The 19,461-nt window shown below is 43.0% G+C and overlaps 1 protein-coding gene across 1 annotated transcript in view; it reads right to left on the reverse strand.

The window, feature by feature from the left end:
- RBPJ (recombination signal binding protein for immunoglobulin kappa J region) overlaps positions 1-12,973 on the reverse strand; it is a 200,828-nt gene extending 187,855 nt beyond the window's left edge. Inside the window, exon 1 of the mRNA XM_033105911.1 lies at positions 12,954-12,973. The gene's annotated coding sequence lies outside the window, so the exon portion shown is untranslated. The remainder of the gene's footprint in view (positions 1-12,953) is intronic.
- Positions 12,974-19,461: the final 6,488 nt, after the last annotated feature.

Here is a 19,461-nt window from a genome sequence, read left to right on the forward strand (position 1 = left end):
GAACCGTGAGAAATAAATTTCTATTGTTTATGAGCTGCCCAGTTTATAGTATTTTGTTATAGCAACCCAAATGGGCTAAGACAATCGTATCAGAAAATTTGAGGTCAAATCTGCACCTTGGCCTACATCCTGAAGAATGGTCAATTTATGTGGTCACGCTGAGCCAGTTTCCAGACCAGAGTGGTTTTGAGGATTAAACGAGATCTGGGACTGTCATCTATCCCAGCATGTTCCACATTAGAGGTACTGAATAAATGTGTATTAATTCAGAATTATAGATTAAAATTCACATGTAAATACATTTTTGTTGAAGTAGTCAAGGGGCCCTAACATGTTTAAAATGGGTGTAAAACATTAAACGTGCAGTTGTTATTTTCAACCAACTTTGAATGCTGATTCAAAAATATATGGGGAACATTTGTTCAGTCTTTTTAAAAAATTAGGTTGAACGAATGCATATTTATGAAATTACTGTGGGTCCCAATGGTGCTAAGCTCTCTCTGCCTCTTCCCACCGTCAGCACAGTCATGCTCACTTATTCCTTAAATAAGTATTTGAAGCCTTACTCTGTGCAGGGCAGTATGTCCAATGGGGCAAAATGCTGAGTCCGACTACTGGATAGGGCCTCGTACTTTACAAAGTACTTCCACAAGCATTATCTCATTTGAGCCTCACCACAAGCCTTCAGTATGTTCTCTGCTTCCCCCCCCCCCGCCGCCCCCAATAAGGGGCAAAGTGCCTAAATGTTTTGTTTAAGGTCCCAAATCTAATAAATGGCAGTGGCAGCATTCAAACCCAGGGCTTCTGACTCTCTAAGTCCCATGCTCTTTCTGCATTGCCATATGTTCTGGGCTGACTCGTGTCCCCTCCAAATTCATATGTTGAAGTCCTCACCTCCGGCGCCCCAGAATGTGACTATATTTGGAGACGGGGCCTTTAAAGAGGAAATTAAGTCAAAATGAGGCCGAGGCAGGCTCTAATTCAATCTGACTGGTGTCTTTGTAAGCAGAGGAAGGCAGAACATCAGAGAGAAGGTCATGTGAGGATACAGCAGAAAGGTGGCCATCTGCAAATCAAGGAGAGAGGCCTCAGGAGAAACCAAACCTTCCGCTGCCTTGATCTTGGACTTTCAGCCTCCAGAACTGTAAGAAAATAAGTTTCTGTTGTTTAAGCCACCCAGTTTGTGGTATGTTGTTATGGCAGCCCAGCGCTAATACACCACGGCATGTATCTCGTTTCGGGACTGGAAACATCAGTCGCTCCCACTGACCATAAATGAGGTCTAATTCCTTAGCATGGCATTTAGTACGTAGGACTCTGTGACTGTCTCCCACCCCTTCACCTTGCTTCATCAGGACTTCTTTTTACACCCTTATCATCTCTATTCGTTTGGTGATATTATTTCCTTCCTATCTCTAGGGGTTCAACTAGTACTGGGTCTTCGAGGCCCAGATCAAAAACCACCATCTCCCTGCCCTTCCCCATTCACTTTGTTTCCAGTAATCTCTTACTTAAGGTTTGGAGAACACACAGCTTCTGGAGGCAGATGACCTGGGTTTTGAATTCTAGCTCTGCTCTGTGTGAGCTGTTTGACCGTGGGCAAGTTACTTAACCTCTCTAAGCCTCATCCTCTTCCCTCTGCATGGGAATAAGAGTGACACCACTACACAAAGGTTGAGAAGAGTTAGTAAGATAATGCCGGCAAAGCTCATTATGTGTTCTCCCTCCCCTGACATTTTAAGTGTTCAGTGGTCACAATTAATTTTCTTATTACCGAACTGTATTATTCTTAATATTTTTCAATAATTTTTATTCTCATTTAAATCTTTCTCTTATTTCCTAAAGCTTTCATAATATTTCATCTGTCCTAATCTAAAAGCACTTCAGTCTTTTTATAAACATTGTAACTTAATTTGAAAATTTTGATTATTGACGTAATGCATGCTTGTTGCAAAAATTTCATTAAAAACAGAAAAGCAAAGAGGGAAGAATCATTTATAATCCTGCCATCTGGGATATCTATTGTTAACATTTTGATATATCACCGTTCATCTTTTTTCTATGCGTAAATGCATGGTTTTGAAACAAAAATGTGATCATATTAACAGATGGCTTGTGTAAAGTGCTTTTCTCATAAGGATAGATATCTGTCCATATCCGCAAATGTCATCTGCATCAGAGGTTCACACTGGCTTGTCCCGATCCAGCCTCTAAGTATGTTTTGTTGAGTTTACATAGTGTTAAAAAAAATTCAGGTAACTTTTTTTTAAAAATCAGGATTTTAACAGAAAAATCACTTTCTCCTGCTTTGGAAAATCTGAAGCTCTAGCCCCACTGGGCCTGTGTTCCAGGAAGCCAGTTACTGGCCAAAGCTGAGTAGTGCTTTTACGTTGTATTCTGGCCCGTGTAGGTCCCTCGTCTCCATCACCCTTCTTAATGGTCACGTAGCATCTTCTGGCTGTTTGTGAGCACATCTGTTCTACTCAACTAGAAGAAGCAATCTGAGGGCAGAGCTTATTCTTCTTTATCTTTTAACCCTTAGGCTTACTAAGTTCTTAATTATGTTACATAAATACTTGAATGAATGGACTCATTTGTGACATTTCACATATTCACATGACTCCAGGAGTGCGTGAAAGATTCTACACCCCACCAAAGCATTGGGCTTCTTCTGTCCCTTGCAGGGGCTCCCACAGCTAGACTCAAAGTGGGACTCCATACACACTGGTAACTTTGGGGAATCTAATTTCTTTCTTCCTGGAGGAGCCTTAAAAGCGTTCAAAAGGCAATACGTAGTAATCACTTTACTTCCCACCAAAATGCAACCAGCTCTCAAGTGGAGATGACAGGTTTCAGGTAATACCATTAAGCCTTTCAGAACATCGTGACAGTGGAAGAGAGTAAAGAAAAAGAAATCTGTCATCATCTACCCATGGCTGCACTAGCGTTTTTTGTTTCTCTTCACTGTTTTCAAAGCACCTCGAATTGTCTTCTAGGCGCCATGGGGTGCATTACGCATGAGTTCCTGGTGGGTGTCGGAGCTCAAATTAGAAGGTGGATTTTGGGGACAGCTGGAACGCCCCCTTGCTGCTCCACCCTGCTGGCGGCACGTGAGGCCCAACCACAAGATGTGAGGCGGGCCCCTTTCATCTGACACCAGAGCCTTGGCTTCCAAAAACTGATCCTTCAAAATTTGGACTTACATAACTTATTTGTTTATTTTTAAGCCAACCCCGTCCAAGTTGAGAACATTTAAGACTCCCTTTTAGAGGAAATTTGGAACCCAACATTATCATTAACTAAATCAGCAAAAGCAATGGTTCTGTAAAAATACCAAGCGGCATAGTTCTGAGGACTTTTATCGTCGTGTTCCCAGTGGAGTGACATCGAGTGGTGGTTTCTCTGAAAACTGTTTCTGGGGTTTTATCTCTCTCTCTCTCTCTCTCTCTCTCTCTCTCTCTCTCCTCTCTCTCTCTCTCTCTCTCTCTCCTCTCTCTCTCTCTCTCTCTCTCTCTCCGTCTCTCATAAACCATGGTTTGAGTCTAAGCAGGGCTGGACTTCTGCTGAGTAGGAGCTCTCTTCATTTGACAAGGGACCATGTTCTGTAATCGACTCTAGTGGTTCTCCAACTAGTTCAGTTGGTGGGGCCTCGGGAAGACATACTGCTGTTTGTCGAGCATGGGGAAGCAGGACACATTAAGACACATGTCTTTAGGTCACACCAGATTCCATTTTATATTAGATGCTAGATATGAGGGAACAGGTGCCAAGGGCCTGATAGAAATACACGTGAAGGAGATGTTCTCTGCTATGTTATTTCTATGAGGGAAAACATCAGAAACTCTCTAAATGTTTAGCAAGAGGAGAGTAATTAAATGAATTATGGCCATTTGCAATGCACTCATTACAGATTCATCAAAGTCACAAGGATTCTTTGGAGAATCTTTAATGATGTGAGAGAAGTGTTTATGATTTGTTCGGTTTTTAAAAAAGTGGAATACAAAGTCACATATGAAGTATGAGAGCAATTATGTTTACTATATGGACAGACATGCTTAGGAAACATGCCACAGGTTTAGGAAGGATTATATCTCTGCATGATGGCATTATGGGTAGTTTTTATTATTCCTTTATCCTTTGCAGCATTTTCAAACTTTCCCACAATGAGCATTTATTGCTTTGATTGTCAGAAAATAAAATGATGATAAAGCAGCCAACTTTCCTGGTGGCGGCAGATGTAGGTCCACATGTTCTCATGATGCCGTTCTCCTCGGCCCTGACTACCCTCTCTCCTGCCATGACTTATCCAGTGAGGGTCTGGAGGACCAGTCTGGGATGCAAGCTCTTCCCCTATGCCTAGAACCATTGCAATTTCCCCTGGGGCCTGGAGGTTTGTGGGCATCTATGAGCTGTGTGCGTTCCGTCCAGGTTCCTGGGTGCGGATTCATAGAGCTTCACAAACTGAAGAAGGGAAGCAGGCTGGGACCTTTGCATCTACTGATTGATCCCACCTTCAGGCAAGAAAGAGTTGTAGCAGGATAGCTCCTCGCTCATCCTATCTCCACAGCCTCTGCCTCCGCCAAACAACGCTGACTGGTGGGCAGAGAGATATTTTCAAGTTCTGTTAAGGCACTTTGGTTCAAGCAAGGTGACTAGGCGGCACACGCTGAGCTTTGAAGGTCGTCCAGCCCAGACAGGACTGGTTTATCCCTTGGGCCAACTCATTCCTTCAGTCCTGTGGGTTTCCTCCATGTGTCAAATGGATGTAACATGACTCAAAGCTTCTCTTGGAGCTATGTCCCATGACCTCATCTACCACTGCCTGTCCACGTGGTTGCTTGTGAAGTGCTCTCTCCAGGCGTTGAAGGATAGTGTTGAAGGGGGACTTGAGCTGGAAGTGAGGAACAAGTCTTTTCTTGAGTGTTTATAGGAAAGGAGCCTCAGAGTCATTTAGCTACCAGTCATGGTGAGAATTCAATGTAATGACATCCACCAACTATTTATTGAGTAATTAACCTACATTCTGAGCAAGGTCTCCAAAGATCCCCCCCAAACTCCAGAGAACGCCGCAGCTCCTCCACTAGCCCCTCGTCTGTACCTCTCCTTTAAGGCTCGCCTCCCGGTGTGGTGCTGTGGAAACAGGATTGGTTTTGATATCAGTGAGTCTGGGTTGACAGTTTCATCTCTGCTCTGTCACCCACAAGCTCTGTGGCTCGGGCAAGTCACTTAGTCTGTCTAAGCCTCATTTTCCCCACCTTTAAAATAGGAATAATAATGCCAGCCTCATGGAGTTGTTCTTGAGTAGACTTGTTGGATTTAGCAAATAAAACTGTTGACCCCCAAATCCACTTAAATTGGAATGTCAGGCAAAGGAAAAATAATTTTTCGTATAAGATGTGCTGAAGAACATACTTATACTAAAAAAAATTTTGTTTGTTTATCTGACATTCCAACTTAACTGGGTATCCTGCAATGTACCCGATAATCCTATTCTTGAGGCTGAAATAAAGGGATTTATTGGAAGCCCTTGCCCGCAGGTCTTTCCTCTGTACCATCCTCTCCCAGGGTGGGTCCCAAAAGGTGATTAGTGGCTTCCCGCTTCCATGGCACAGACAATGAAGGCTCTGTAACCGGGTAGGTGGGGAAGGGGTGAGGCTGCTCAGGGGGGACTAAGAGAGCCCAAGACACACAGGCTGGTACAAACTAAACCTCTGTTTAACGGACGTCTTTCCAGACTCTGGAAGATGGGGTCCCTGGTCCTGCATGCCTTTAACGCCATCTGCTCTATGCAAGGCTGTCAGTGTGGGTGACACCACAGGCCCAGGAGGAGCCCAGATGGGGGTAATGACCCCAGGGAATCCCCATGTAGGCATCACCATTCCATGGGCTTCAAAGGCCAGCTGTTGAGTTAGACTGAGGGACTTTCCTGGAGGTGATTTTTACAATGCAGGGGTAAAGGTGACTGGGTGCCCCAGAGACCTTACTGCGACTTGGGGGAAACCCGGGGTATGGCTGACACAGGGCCGTCTGTCCTTCTGCTCCCTCCTCATGTCTCCTCCCCACTGCCTCCTCAGGATCCCCTTTATGTTAATCCACAGCTCCCGGGGAGGAGGGGGACAGGTGGCAGGTTCACTCTCTGGCATGTTCACTCTGCATCACAAGCTGCTCGGGTGCCCCCAGAACCTAACCTCAGGGTGTAATTTTCCTTTTCTGATCATCTGAATTCCAGGCAACGAGCTCAGCTGTCATCGGCTTCAGGGAATTTTTCCACCAGGATTGAAATTGGGGCCAAGAAAGCGCGGGCATACAGAAGGCATTCTTTTCTGCTATTCAGCTGCATTTTCCCTTTAGTTTGGGCATTAGAAAATGGTGCTTTTCCTGGAGTCTTGTAGATGAAAGTTTTGAATTTCATTACAGTGAGAAAACACATGAAGGGAGACTATCTATCACTTGCTGTATTTCCTAATCTCTATTGTTTTTTCCCCATACCGCCCTTTTTAAATTAGAGAACACTTTAATATATATTTTCATATACATAAAGTTAAGAAAAATAAAACTAATTCAAGCCATGCCCAGTACAAAAAAAAAAAAGGGAGAAAAAAGAAAGAAAAATTTAAAGCGAGACCTCTACTGATCTCGTCTCAACTTAACTATCTCAGTCAACTTGTTACTTTTATTTTGAAAGAGAGGATGTAACATCTGACTATTATTTACTAAACAATTTTCTTTAAGTTCATTTACTTTCTAATTTTTTAATTCATATCTTTAAAATCTATGGTTTGATGTGCTATATACATATATGTTCTCTGACCCAATAAAGGAAGATAAATATATGCTATTAAAATTTAAAAATGCTCATCTGCATATCACTTAAAACTGCATTTCAGAAACACAGCTCTACCTTGTCATTTGAAGCCAGGGATTCCTATTCGTAGCCAGGTTTGAGTGAGACCTTTTCTCTATTTCAGGTATTGGACTTTGCACACATTAGCTCCTTCATCCTCCCAGGAACTCGACAAAGAAGGTATTTTCATCGGCCCCGTTTTACAGATAAGGAAACTGAGACTGAAAGAGGTAAAGAAAAGGTCATCTCACTAGTGGGTGAAAGTCAGATTCAAACCAGAGCAATGTGAGTTCAGAGTCCACGCAATCACCTCTCTCTTTAACCTCTTAGAAAAAAACATAGGTATTGATACCACCACTTGCCAGGATGAAAAGCAGGCAACAGTCCTGTTAAAGAATGAGTTCATTCAGTACCAAATGGTAAGTGCGTCCTTCTCTTCTAAAGCAGTGCATACAGTTCCCAACTTGCACAGGGCTTGGATCCCAAAAGTTGGTTTAAAAGCAATTTCCGCTTCCCTTCCTCTGTGTTCCAAGGCGCCTCGTACACACCTCTCTTATTACACTCAGCACATTGTCTCTAAGTTGCTTTCACATCTCTCCCCCACAGGGCTCTGAGCCGCCCAAGGGCAGGGAGCTTGCCTTTTACCGTGTTTCCCCGAAAATAAGACCTAGCCGGACAATCAGCTCTAATGCATCTTTTGGAGCAAAAATTAATATAAGACACTGTCTTATTTTGCTATAATATAAGACTGGGTATAATATTATATAATATACAGGGTATAATATAATATAATACTGGGTATAATATAAAATATGGTATAATATAATATGGGATATAATATAATATAGTATAATATAATACGGGGTATAATATAATACGGTGTATAATATAATATAATGTAATATAATACCGGGTCTTATATTAATTTTTACTCCAAAAGGCGCATTAGAGCCGATGGTCCGGCTAGGTCTTATTTTCGGGGAAACATGGTATTTACGTTGGTATTCCCAGCACTTAGCACAGTGCCCAGTCCACAGAGACACAAAGTATACATTATTGTATTAAATTACAAATCATTTGTTTGGAAATCAGCACACATTCCCCATCCCCAAAATGCATTACAAATGGAAGTGGAAGTGTAATGTGGCCAGCCAGCCCAGAAGAAATTTATTTAACCTATCTCGTAGTCTACGAAGAGTACTAACTAATAAGTTATCTGGAGTCGTGGGTGTAGGGTTAGACCTAGATGAAATTTCACATGGGTCAGAGTTCATCTTTGAATCTCTTTGAACTGCCTTCCCCCCCTCCCCCCCGCTACATCTTCCATTCACAGGTATCATTGTTTCCAAACTTCCTCCTCAATATCTAGCTATGGTCCCACGCCCAGGCCTTCCCTGCTTTTACCCCAAATAACCTAGGGGTCTTCCTTACCATTCTTGTTTCTTGAGTGCAGCTGAATTCAGTTGATTTTCAGTAGGAAAAGCATCTGATTGGATTATTTCTTGCTAATGTGTGAATGATTGCCCCTAATACCCCGCCACTTCCACCCTCCCCACCCAATACCAAGCATGACTTTTTATAGCACAGTAGTTAAGATGATAGGATTTGGAGACAGACCTTGATTTGAATCCTGGTTCTAATTCCAAGTTATGTTTGTGGCCTAGGTAGAGTAACTTTCCTAAGCCTTAGTTCTCTCATCTGTAAAATGGAAATAATCGTAGTTCTAAAGAGAGCTAATAGTTTTATTATACATATTAGTGTTATATATATCAGGCACCGTTGTAAGGACTTTTTATTCATTGATTTACTTTAGCTTCATAAAAACCCCATGAGGTAGGTACGCTTATTATTAACTATTATAAAAAGATTTCTAATGTTAAATTAATTATTATTTATCCCCTGCCTTCTTTCAAAAATAAAAAAAGGGGTCTTTGAGGCAATATGATACATTGATAAAATTTCTGGCAGCGTGGATGCGAAAGGAGAATCATTCCTGGGAGGAGATTTTTCAGGGCAAAGAAAGCAGGGGCTGCTGCAGATCATCCGTGATGGAATTTATGCGGAGTCCATTCCCTTACGTGGCTCCCGCTTCCACAGCTTCTTCCCTCCCTCCGCCTCTGAATGTGCCGAATCTGCAAGTGGTCCAAGTTTTTTTTTTCCTATCCCCTTTCTTTCTTTTTTTAAATTTTTTCACACAGCCCATGGCAGCTGCAAGGTGGTGGGGGCCAGGCGGATGGCAGCAGCTGTTTGTATGTATGGGACCTCTGTAGTCTTCCTTTGTGAATCAGGGGCTGTCTGTATATATCACAGGCTACCACCTGGCAAGACATTTAGTTCCATCTATGTTGTTTAAATATTTCCTGGATGATATCATCAATGCATAAGGATGGGAGGAACTTCAAGGTGTTGATTTCCAGCCCCTCACTGCCCTCACTGCACTGAGACATTCTAGGGTGACTTTATCCTCTAGCTTAGCAGACAGCCTTGGATTTGCTCTCCAGTCCTTCTCACTTGCCAGATGCAGAGATTTTAAAGCCAGTGGGGTATGCATTTCAACAGAAGTAACAGTGTAGTCATGGAAAACACTGAGCAGAAGCTCAGGCAGAGGCAGGTGGCAAGCTTGCCACTCGGCCCCCTCACCGTGGGTGTCCTTGTGATGAAGTAACTTCACTTCTCTGGGTCTCAGTTTCCTCTTCTGTCAAACCAGGACGGTGGGCTGAACTATCTCTGGTCTGCCTAAGCTTTAGGACTCTGATTGTCTGATGAATTACCTGGGACAGATGGCTGTCCATCCCTCCTGATGTCACCCCCGAGGAGGACAATCCATCGTGATCCTTGTAAACCTTTTTAAATGTCCTCATCCTTAAAACTGAGAAATTTCCCCTTATGCAAACTAAACATTTCTTGTAATTTGCACCTTTTTGTTGTTGTTGTTGTTATTATTGTTAGGACTTCTGAAAATACGAATAGAATTCTACCCTATATTCCTGTTACAGTGACACCTTTTATACACATGAAGTGACATGTCTCTTATAGGCTGGATGATTAGTTTTCAAAGACTTAGTAGCGATGATATTATATTTTTATACGACATTTATATTTAAGAGCTATTTTACATACATCATTTCATGAGAACCTCAAAATAAAAGTAGGAAGGGAAATTATAGCCCTTTTTTTACATGTGGAGAGATTTAGGATGAATAAACCTAAATACCTGCAACAACATATTATCTTCCAGTTACGAAGTGGAAGAATCAGGACCCAAACCCAGGTCTTTTGACTCAAAGTCTAGTGCGAAGGCCCCATGAATACATGTTAATTTAAACCAGCACCACCGTCCAACACACCAGTTCCCACTGCTTGAATTTCTGCTATGCCCTGTGTACCTTACCAGGTGCTTTGTATACAATGTCCCAAATCCTTGAAACAACTGTGCAAGGGAAATATTATCATACTCAGTTTAGAGATGGAAAAAAATCAAAGTTAGGAGAGATTAAGTATGAAATAGTTGCCTAATGGCTGATGTGCACTGAAGACAAAAGTAAATCCAAACCTGTTCTTTTGACAGTGCTGCGTGTCACTTAAATATGTGTCACCTACAGTGAGACCCAATATAGTTTCATCTTGAGGATTTTTTAGGCTGCATGAAATACTGGCCCATGAAAGTCCAGTTAAAGATATTACTGGTTGGTTGAAGCTCATTCGGCCAACTCAAACATCACTCAGTTGCCTTTAAGTTTTCCTGTTGTGTATCATTCTGCTTCTTGGACTTTCTCTTCTAGATTTTATTTTCCGTTCTTTCAAAAATGTTTTTGTTGCTTTTTCTTCGGGGCCCTCCTAAAATGTCTGCACTTCAGTTTTAAAAGATTGGCATTTAAAGTGAGCGTTGTAGTCTTGGTTAGAACTTGAATGATGGCCGGTAGGAGAATGGGATTCTAGCTTACTTCCTCCTTCCTGAATTACAGATCATTTGATGTTTATTCATCATCCATTTTCCTGACCATTTTACCTAGTTAACCCTTGTTCATTCTGTATGCGTATAATTCCTTGCCTATTTTTAAGCATCCTAATTTAATTTGTGAAATGGGGAGAATGAGTCCTGTCCTGCCCATAGCTTACAGCTTTGGTGCTGTTCAATCAAATGATGTATAGGAAAAGCTCTTGGAAAAGTATGAAGAACAATGAACATAGAGGATTACAGTATATTTTGCTTTTACAAAACATAAACTATAGATATGGAGCTAAATAATCAGGATTGTTCATTAAGGCTAAGATTTGGATGTTCCGGATTTATTACTTATCATATGAAATATATACTAATTATATAAAGTAATTGAATTTGTCATTAAATCATTTCAAAAGAAAAAAACTATGTGCTTTGTTTAATGGCCTTTTCATACCATAGACTGGCATAGCTAAGGTTGGTTAACTACAGTACTGGGACTTTCTGTGCTTCTCCTTACGTCTCCCTGGCTTTTTCGCCTGTAGACCTTTTGCTGCTTTTCTACAAAACCCCACCCACATCTTCTGGTATTATTAAGGACCCTGCGTTAGCCTTCTTTTGCAGAAGTCCCCGCATTTTTTCAGGATAAGAACATATTTTTTTAGTGTTAAATCTTTTCGTGCACTTCCACTTTGATAATGAATTTCTGGCATCCACTGACTTAGAAAATGCTCCATCGGCCCGGTGGCACAGGTGGTTGGAGTACCCGTGCTCCTAAGGCCAAGGCCGCCGGTGCGATTCCCACATGGGCCAGTGAGCTGTACCCTCTATAGCTAAGATTATGAATAACAGCTCTCCGTGGAGCTGGGCTGCCGTGAGCAGCCGGAGGTTGGCATGAGCTGTCGGCGGCTGCTGTGTGCTGCCAGGAGTGGCGGTGGCCAGCGTGAGTGGCTGGCAGCCGGCGAGAGCTGCCGTGAGCTGCTGTGAGCGGCCGACCAATGACTGGCAACCGATGGCCTCAGCTGTGGGGAGCACAAGGCTCATAATACCAGCATGGGCCAGGGAGCTGGGTCCTACACAACTAGACTGAGAAACAATGGCTTGAACCCAGAGTGGGGCAGGGGGAGGCGGAAGACGGGGGAAAAAGAAAAGAAAATGCTCAATGACAAAAGGACATTACAAGTTCAGTAAAACTTTTAAATGGACTTATATTTAATCGATCACAGCTACGTCCAAATGCTTTTGGAAAATGCACAGGCATGTCTGAGACATTATCCCACCAGGAACGTTTATGAACATTCAGTAAATACTTGTCAGATGAATGCATGAATAAGAAGAGAATGAAAATTTGCAGACAATTCTTGTGGCGTGTGTGGATTTGTGACCCTTTTCTCCTATCTCCATTCTCCAATCCCTGCCCGGAGGACCAGAACTCAGAGTTTGGAAACCACTTGTATGATTTCTCAAATACCCAGCATACAGTAGGCACTCAATAATTGTGTGCTGAATGTATGAATGAACAAATGAGTGAATGAATATTACTCTTGTCTCCCAATTAGTACAATTTTGACAATAGCAAGTAACTTGTAGGCACTTCTGCATCACCTTGAGAACCCACCATGGTGCTGAGAAAATGCAGCCTGCTTTCAAATAAGCAACTGACTGGATCAGTATCACCTACCAACAGATATGTTTCTGGAGGAGCTTATTAAAAAGAAAACATCTAAAATTTAAAATACACAGAGAGGAAATAGATATCTTTGAATCGAGAAAATTCTGTGCGTTTTCTGTAAGGGTCAGTGAAAGATAGTGTGGAGAAAAACTCTCCTTAGAAAAACACAAGGAGACATGAGAGGGCCTAAGAAAGAAGCAGTGTTGTTGCCCTAAAGAGAGAAGAGTGTCTTGTTAGTGGAACAGAAACCTCCTCCTTTGAAGTCGGCCTCAGTCTTCTGCTGAGTAATCTGAGGCCTCAGCAGAGGGGAGTCAATGTGACCAGAACACTCTCAGGTGAAGATTGAAATGGCAGAAGGGATGGCTGGCTCCTCATTACACTTCAGAGTGGCAGTGGCAAAAAGCAATTTATTTCTTCATAAATCACAAACTAAAGCATATTAAATATCTTTATGGGCAATGTGACATAGAGCATTTGTTAGAGGGCTCACTTACCTCAACAACGCTGGATGGAGTAGTCCAATCATCTTGAAGAGAAACTCTTATTACAGGCTCTGCTTGGAGGTGCAGCTGTCACGAACACTACAAAGAGATAGTCTTTTGCACCCTGAGTCTGGTGGCCACTTCACCTTGCGCAAAGGAAGTGAAAGTGTCAAAATGAAGAGGACTTGAAGTCAACATTCTCTCTAAGGGAAAAAAATGCAGACACAAGCTTTTTTTTTTTTTTTTTTGGTGGGGTGGTGGGTTTTGAAGTGCTTTGATTATGAAGGACGTCTATAAAGACAAACAAGAAATAACCTTTCTTATTTCTTGTTTTTCCTCAGCTGAAATTTTAGGCCTGCTTTTTGTATATGAGCAGCCCGGAAGACAAATCACCAAAGGAGAGAAATGATGCTATAGCTGCTTTAGGTTAATTTGATTTTCTTTCATGTGTCATGGCTGCCTTGATATTCCTGACCTCCCTTATTGATGTTGAATTGGAATCACTGGATGAATTGGATTGCCCCAGTCCTAAGGAGGGCCTTAACCATAGTTTGGTTGATTCCCACTTTTGTAGGTTTGAAAGCTGAGGTATAGTGCCATAATGCTTCCTGTCATAGGTCTTTCTCACCCATAACAGGTCATTCACCATGACTCAATATCCTCCAAATTAATCTCTGGAACAGAGGTTCAACCCAGATGCAACAGAGCTGTGACCTTCTTAGTCTCTCTGTTTGTCCCTTTTCAGTGAGACACGTGTCAGCCTAATGGGATATTTCATCTGGAGTGAGAGTCCCGGGTGGGATCTGCTGGCTTTGGCGTGGGTGGATATGGACTGGAAGGCAGTCAGACCATGCCGCCTGAGATGGAACCAGACAGTGCTGTGTGTGACAGAGGACACGTGCACTGGAGCCTGAATGCCCAAGATGTCCTGGCCCTGCCATTTAATAATGGTGTGACCTTGACAAGTTACTTAATCTTCTTTGTGGCTCAATTTGTTCATCTGTAAAATGGGACCAATAATGGTGCCTCTTTCCTATGACTGTTGTAAAGATGAAATAGATTAATGCATGACGTGCGTAGAACTGTGCTGGATAGATGATAGACACTGGGTAAAGGTTATTATTATTACTGTATATTATGATTACATTTTCTTCTCCTGTAGAACAATAGCCATGTCACAGGATTGTAAAACTTAAGAGCCATTGAATGTGTGACTAATTGAAGAACAGGGATGAATGAATTAGCAGTGTGATCTTGGGCAAGACATTCAATCTCCCTGGCCCTTTGTAGCTTCTCTGAAGTAATATCATGCAGATCATGGACTAGCTGGCCTTGCTATAGGGTGACCAACTTGTCCCATTTGTCCTGGGCTTTCCCAGTTTTAGCAGAGAAAGTCCCACACCCTGGGAAACCCCTGAAACAGGTAGACCAGGACAGTGGTGATGCTGGGTCTCCGTAACCCTTGCTATGTTTTAGGGTATACTAATAACCCCTTGGACCTTGAGGTACCCTGTCCTGTGTCCCCCACCACACCTTATCACTGGGGAGTAGATAGGGATGTATGTCACAGACGTTATTGATTGTTTATGCCAATTCATCTTCCCTCATTACATTCTTCCTTGCTGGCAGAATCCTGATTTTATCCTTTGGTTCACTCACTGAGTGGCCGTGTGCCCAGAAAAAGTGACCATAACCCCAGTTCACCAAGGTGGGGGTGGCTATTGATTAATCTAAGCCAAGCGTGCAATTCTAGTTTCCTGACCAAGGACTGCGTTTGTAAGGGGAAGTGGTATGTGTTGGTATGGTTACTAGTTGTTAAAACATTGAAATGCTCTGTGCTGGTTGGTAAAGAGATGTTGCCCACGTGCCCCATCTCCTGCCCCAGGATTCCTGTGCCAAAGCTCCTCCATTCAGCTAAAGCATTAATGTCTAGCAAGTCAACCCTGGCTCCAGGCCTCCTGTTTTGTTGGCTCAGTGCCCTTGCCTTTGTGTCTGTTACGTATTTTGTAGAATATATTGCCTGTGCATGACCTAGTTCTGGGGGCAGGTGGCAGCAGTAATAGCTCCATTCCCTTTCCTGAGAACAGTGGTCCAGGTGGCAGTTACCAGGGCCTGGGGTCATGGTGTTGGTGTGTCCACAGCGGCAGATACAGTGGTTCTGGGCCAGGCCGGTTTTGTGATGTGATTCGGGGCATAGCCACTGTTAAGTCTCACAATGTCCTGGTTTTGGGGGGGATACAAAGTTTCAGTAAATTCCTTTTCTGCATAAATCACTCTGCCAGTTAGCTTTTGCATGGACCATGCCACCCAAAACTTAGGGATATAAAACAGTAACCATTTATCTAGCTGTGGGTCATCAATCTGGGTTTGACTCAGCTGGGCCCATCCATGTATCTGCAGTCAGCAGCTTGGTGGGCTGAGACTGGCTGATCCGGGGTGACCTCAGCTGGGACAGCTTATTTCTACTCCATGTAATCCACCCTCCAGGCAGACGAACCCATCCTTGATCATACAGTCATCGTACCGTGATCACATAGTGGTGGCAGCCTTCCACAGGGAAGTGAATGGAGGTGTACAAGGCCTCTTGAGGCCCCGATGTAGCACAGTGTCACTTCTTCCCATTGAGTGGTTCAAAACAAGTCACAAACCCAGCCCAGATTCAAAGCCTGGAGAGACAGACTGTGCCTCCTGATAGAGCATAGGTACGTGGAGAGTAGTAACTGGAGACATTACATAATCATCCAGAGCTTGTATTTGGTATTCCAACATGGTGGAAGACCAGGGCAAAGGAGACGGAAGGAATCCCTTTTCTCCTCAGTAGACTCTGGAGAACCAGGTGGATCTGGCTAAGCTGCCAGCAGTTCTGGGAACAAAGGTCCAGTTTGTGGGAGATGTATGGGAAATGCCATCAGGCTCTACTTAGATCTCCTTGCAGTTACACGTGGTGGTGCGTGATTCACCCCCATACATGCTTTTCCTTTCTACTCTGGAAATCAGCGTTGTTCTAGATGACGGCTTCTCCATCAGCCTCCTTCCCAGAGGGAAGAGCAGACTCTCTCTTCCCATCTCTCCCCACCTTTGGACATGTAGTATGAGTGAGAACTAAACTCATGTTGTTTTAAGCCTCTGGGGCTTTTGATATTGCATCGTTAACTATCCTATCCTGACTGAGACAGTATTTAACGAAATACTAGTCCTGAAAAACGTTGCATAAAAAAGGGTTTTGTGGGTAAATAAATTTGGGGACCATGAAAAACTGCTAATTTCCCTTTGGTGTTTGTTCTCCCTTTCTACATTTTGGTGATAGAACCCTCTGAGCTTTCGCCTGACACGTGGGCACCTAACTAGAGACTTAATTTCTTAGCTTCCCTTGTATCTGGTTATATCTATATGGCTGAGTTCAGGCCAGTGGGATGTAAACAAAAGTGGTAGGTGTAATGTTTATGTTATCTCCTTAAAGAGAAGATTTCTTGCCTGGGACTCTCTATTCCAGTTCCCCTGTCTGAGAAATGGTAACCACTGGTGCCATCTTGGAAGCCATGTGTTGACAATAGAAGAGCCACTTGGCCAGCCTGGACCACTAATCTCTGTACTGATACATGAAAGAGATGTTAGCTTCTATTTTAGCCACCAAATAAATTCTTAGCCTGATGCTTGAGACTCAATCCAATTGGTTTTTATTATTTAATTATTTAATTAATTAATTCCCACTGCCTTCTCCGTCTCTCCGATTAGTTTTTAAACTGCAATTCTTGATCAGCTGATATTCATAACACCAGCTCACCAACTAGACCTTCGATTCCATTAACGATGACAGTAGCCACATCTCAAGTACCTGTTGTTCACTAGGTGTTTTTGTACAATATCTTTCATTCTTGCAATACTCTGTGAAGTAGGAATTAGTATGCGCATTTCATGGTTGAGGAACGCAGCCCTAGGTTAAACTTCCTGCACCATTGCAGAAATTGTTCGTATCACAACCAGGATTTGAACAGGTCTGTTTGACTCCTTGGGTTCTGGCGCTGCTTCTCTCAGTGATATTTGTGTCTCTCTAGGAGATAAGTGAATTACATGGATAACAAGGCATAGAAACACACACCATGCTTTCTTCTCAACTTGGTCAGTGTTGTGCATGGAGAGAAAAGTTCAGTGTGCTAATGGTCAGATGGAATGTCTATCTTCTGTACCTTCATTGAAGAAATTAGAGGTTTTCCAGCTCTGATAGCCTTCCACAATGGAAGGAGTTCCATGATTGGAAAGCCTTCTTTACTCTGAGCCTTTAAGAAAAAAGGAAGGAGCTCAGTGACCTGGAGGGCATGGGCCTGAGGTTGACTCTTGGGTCCCCTGCTCTACCCCCTCAGCTTACGGGCTGTGGGACTGAGGAGAAGACGAGAATGGTACTCCAATTGGTCATTTAAAAAAGTTTTAGTAACTGCAGGAGTTAGTTGGAACTACTTAAAATGTAGTTGTTGTTTAATGACTGGAATGAATACATATAAGGAAATGATTGACATAAATACATACATACGCGTGTATTTATCTCTTCTTTCCAAAGGATTGTGATCTGTATGTTTACTGGGAGCGGAGTATTTGGAACTTGGTTTGCATTTTCCCTTGTAAATGATATTTCTAAAAATAATTTGTTTCTAAGACCGGTCAGTGGATTTTTTTTTTTTTTAACTCTTAATGTTCTTCAAGCCCAGCACAGTTGTTAAGCCACCCAATCTCCATTTCCAAACCACACTCACAGGGAAAAGATGTGTGTTCAGGTGCAAATCAGATCAGGAAGTACCTTCGTCCTGGACTCAGTGGCTCCTTTGGATTCCGCATGAAAAGGATGGGGAGCTTAGGAGCAAAGGGCCGGAGCAGGTAGAAAAGCGGAAAGTTCTACACAGTGTGTTTTGGGTAAATTCCTAAGGGAACTAACATTCATCAAGTACCTGTTATATGCCAGGCCCTGCCCAAAACACTTGTCAGACCACCCCATTTTCTCCCTCGCGCAATTGTCTAGTGAGGTAGACATCGTTATCTTATTTATTCCATTTTACAGATGCAGAAAGAAAAAAACTTGCCCAGGGTCTCCAATCCAGTAAGTGGCAAAGTCAGAACTTGAACTCAGACGTGTTTCCTTGCAAAGTCTTTGGTGTTTCTGTTCCCCATGCGGCTGTTAGCTAGATCTTCAGAGTGGACGGTAGCACTTGTATCTTCATTTGTCCACGAGGAAGAGAGAGGGTAGGGACTCTGGGTCAGTAGCTGAGCAATTCTGAACTGAGGAAGGCGTTAAGCAGGAATGGAGCAGAGTCAAGGAAGCTCGAAACACTTCCACCAACTTTGTCTGCACGGGGTGTTTCTTAGGTAATTGTTCCTAAGTTGGGGCAGTTCACATTATTTGCTGGACTTTGTAAGTGCATGAGTACCATCTGACAGTCTGGCAGTGGTTGGCAAATGCATCTCACACTTTTCAATTTCTCAAGGTCTCTGTCCTCAAAAGGAGCCAGGATACAGCATGGATTCGTGATTACAAGATTGGGATATGAATGCAGGGCAATCTGGATTCAAGTCTTGGATCTGTTCCTTATGAGCTGTGTGAGCTGAAACATTCTTGATTGAAACCTTGGGATAAGTGCTATGTATACAAGTGCTATGGGTCATTGTGTGAAGTAAGATAGTATATGGAAAGCACTTAGTATAGTTAATGCACTTAGTCAGCATTCATTAAATGTTGGAGAAGAAGTACTCTGGCTTACCCGTGGACTAGCTATGGGATCTCATGCAAGTTTACCAGTCAGGAGAGACTAGCTCATGCTGCTGTAACAACAGTCCGAATACATCCGTGGCTCACCACATAGCAGATAAATAGTGCTCGCTCACACACATCCATCGTGGACTGGCTGAAGCGCGGCTTCTCCACCCCTCCCTGGGACCCAGGGCAGCTTCTACCTGGAACATTGCCACGCCATGTGGCAGATGGAAAAGACAGATGGCAAGCCACAAGCTGGAGGACGTGTGTCACCGCTGTCTACATTTTACTGTCCAACACAAGTAATATAGCCACTCCTGAGTTCAACATGCAGGGGTGGAAAATTCTCCTACAGGGAGGGAAATTGAAGGGAAGAAAATTGTAAGATTTTATCATCTAACCATATAATTCAGCAGCAATTTATCCTGAGTCCCAGCTCTCGGTAAAGTGTCAGGCTCGTAGTAGGCATTCTTGATAAGAATATTATCATGACTCTCTCACGTGCTCTTGGAGCCCCTTCTCTTCCCAGTTTGGCCTAACGAGGTATCAGACCCTAAAAGTCCAGTTGTGCCTTATTTAGCTCAACATCTGGAGAGATTCAGCTGTACCACATATTTGTTCCTAAGTCACTGAATTGCTTACTGAATTGGCCGCCAATCCACCTTTTCCAGACAGGAGAAAAGGAAAAACTTACTTGCAAAGAAAAAGAGAAGATTCCTCTTGGCCAGGCTGAAGCCTCTTCTGGAGATGGGCCAGAATAAACAGAGAAGATTTATAACA

The sequence above is a fragment of the Rhinolophus ferrumequinum genome, chromosome 5, assembly GCF_004115265.2.
Source record: "Rhinolophus ferrumequinum isolate MPI-CBG mRhiFer1 chromosome 5, mRhiFer1_v1.p, whole genome shotgun sequence".
In the NCBI taxonomy this organism is placed as follows: Eukaryota; Metazoa; Chordata; class Mammalia; order Chiroptera; family Rhinolophidae; genus Rhinolophus; species Rhinolophus ferrumequinum.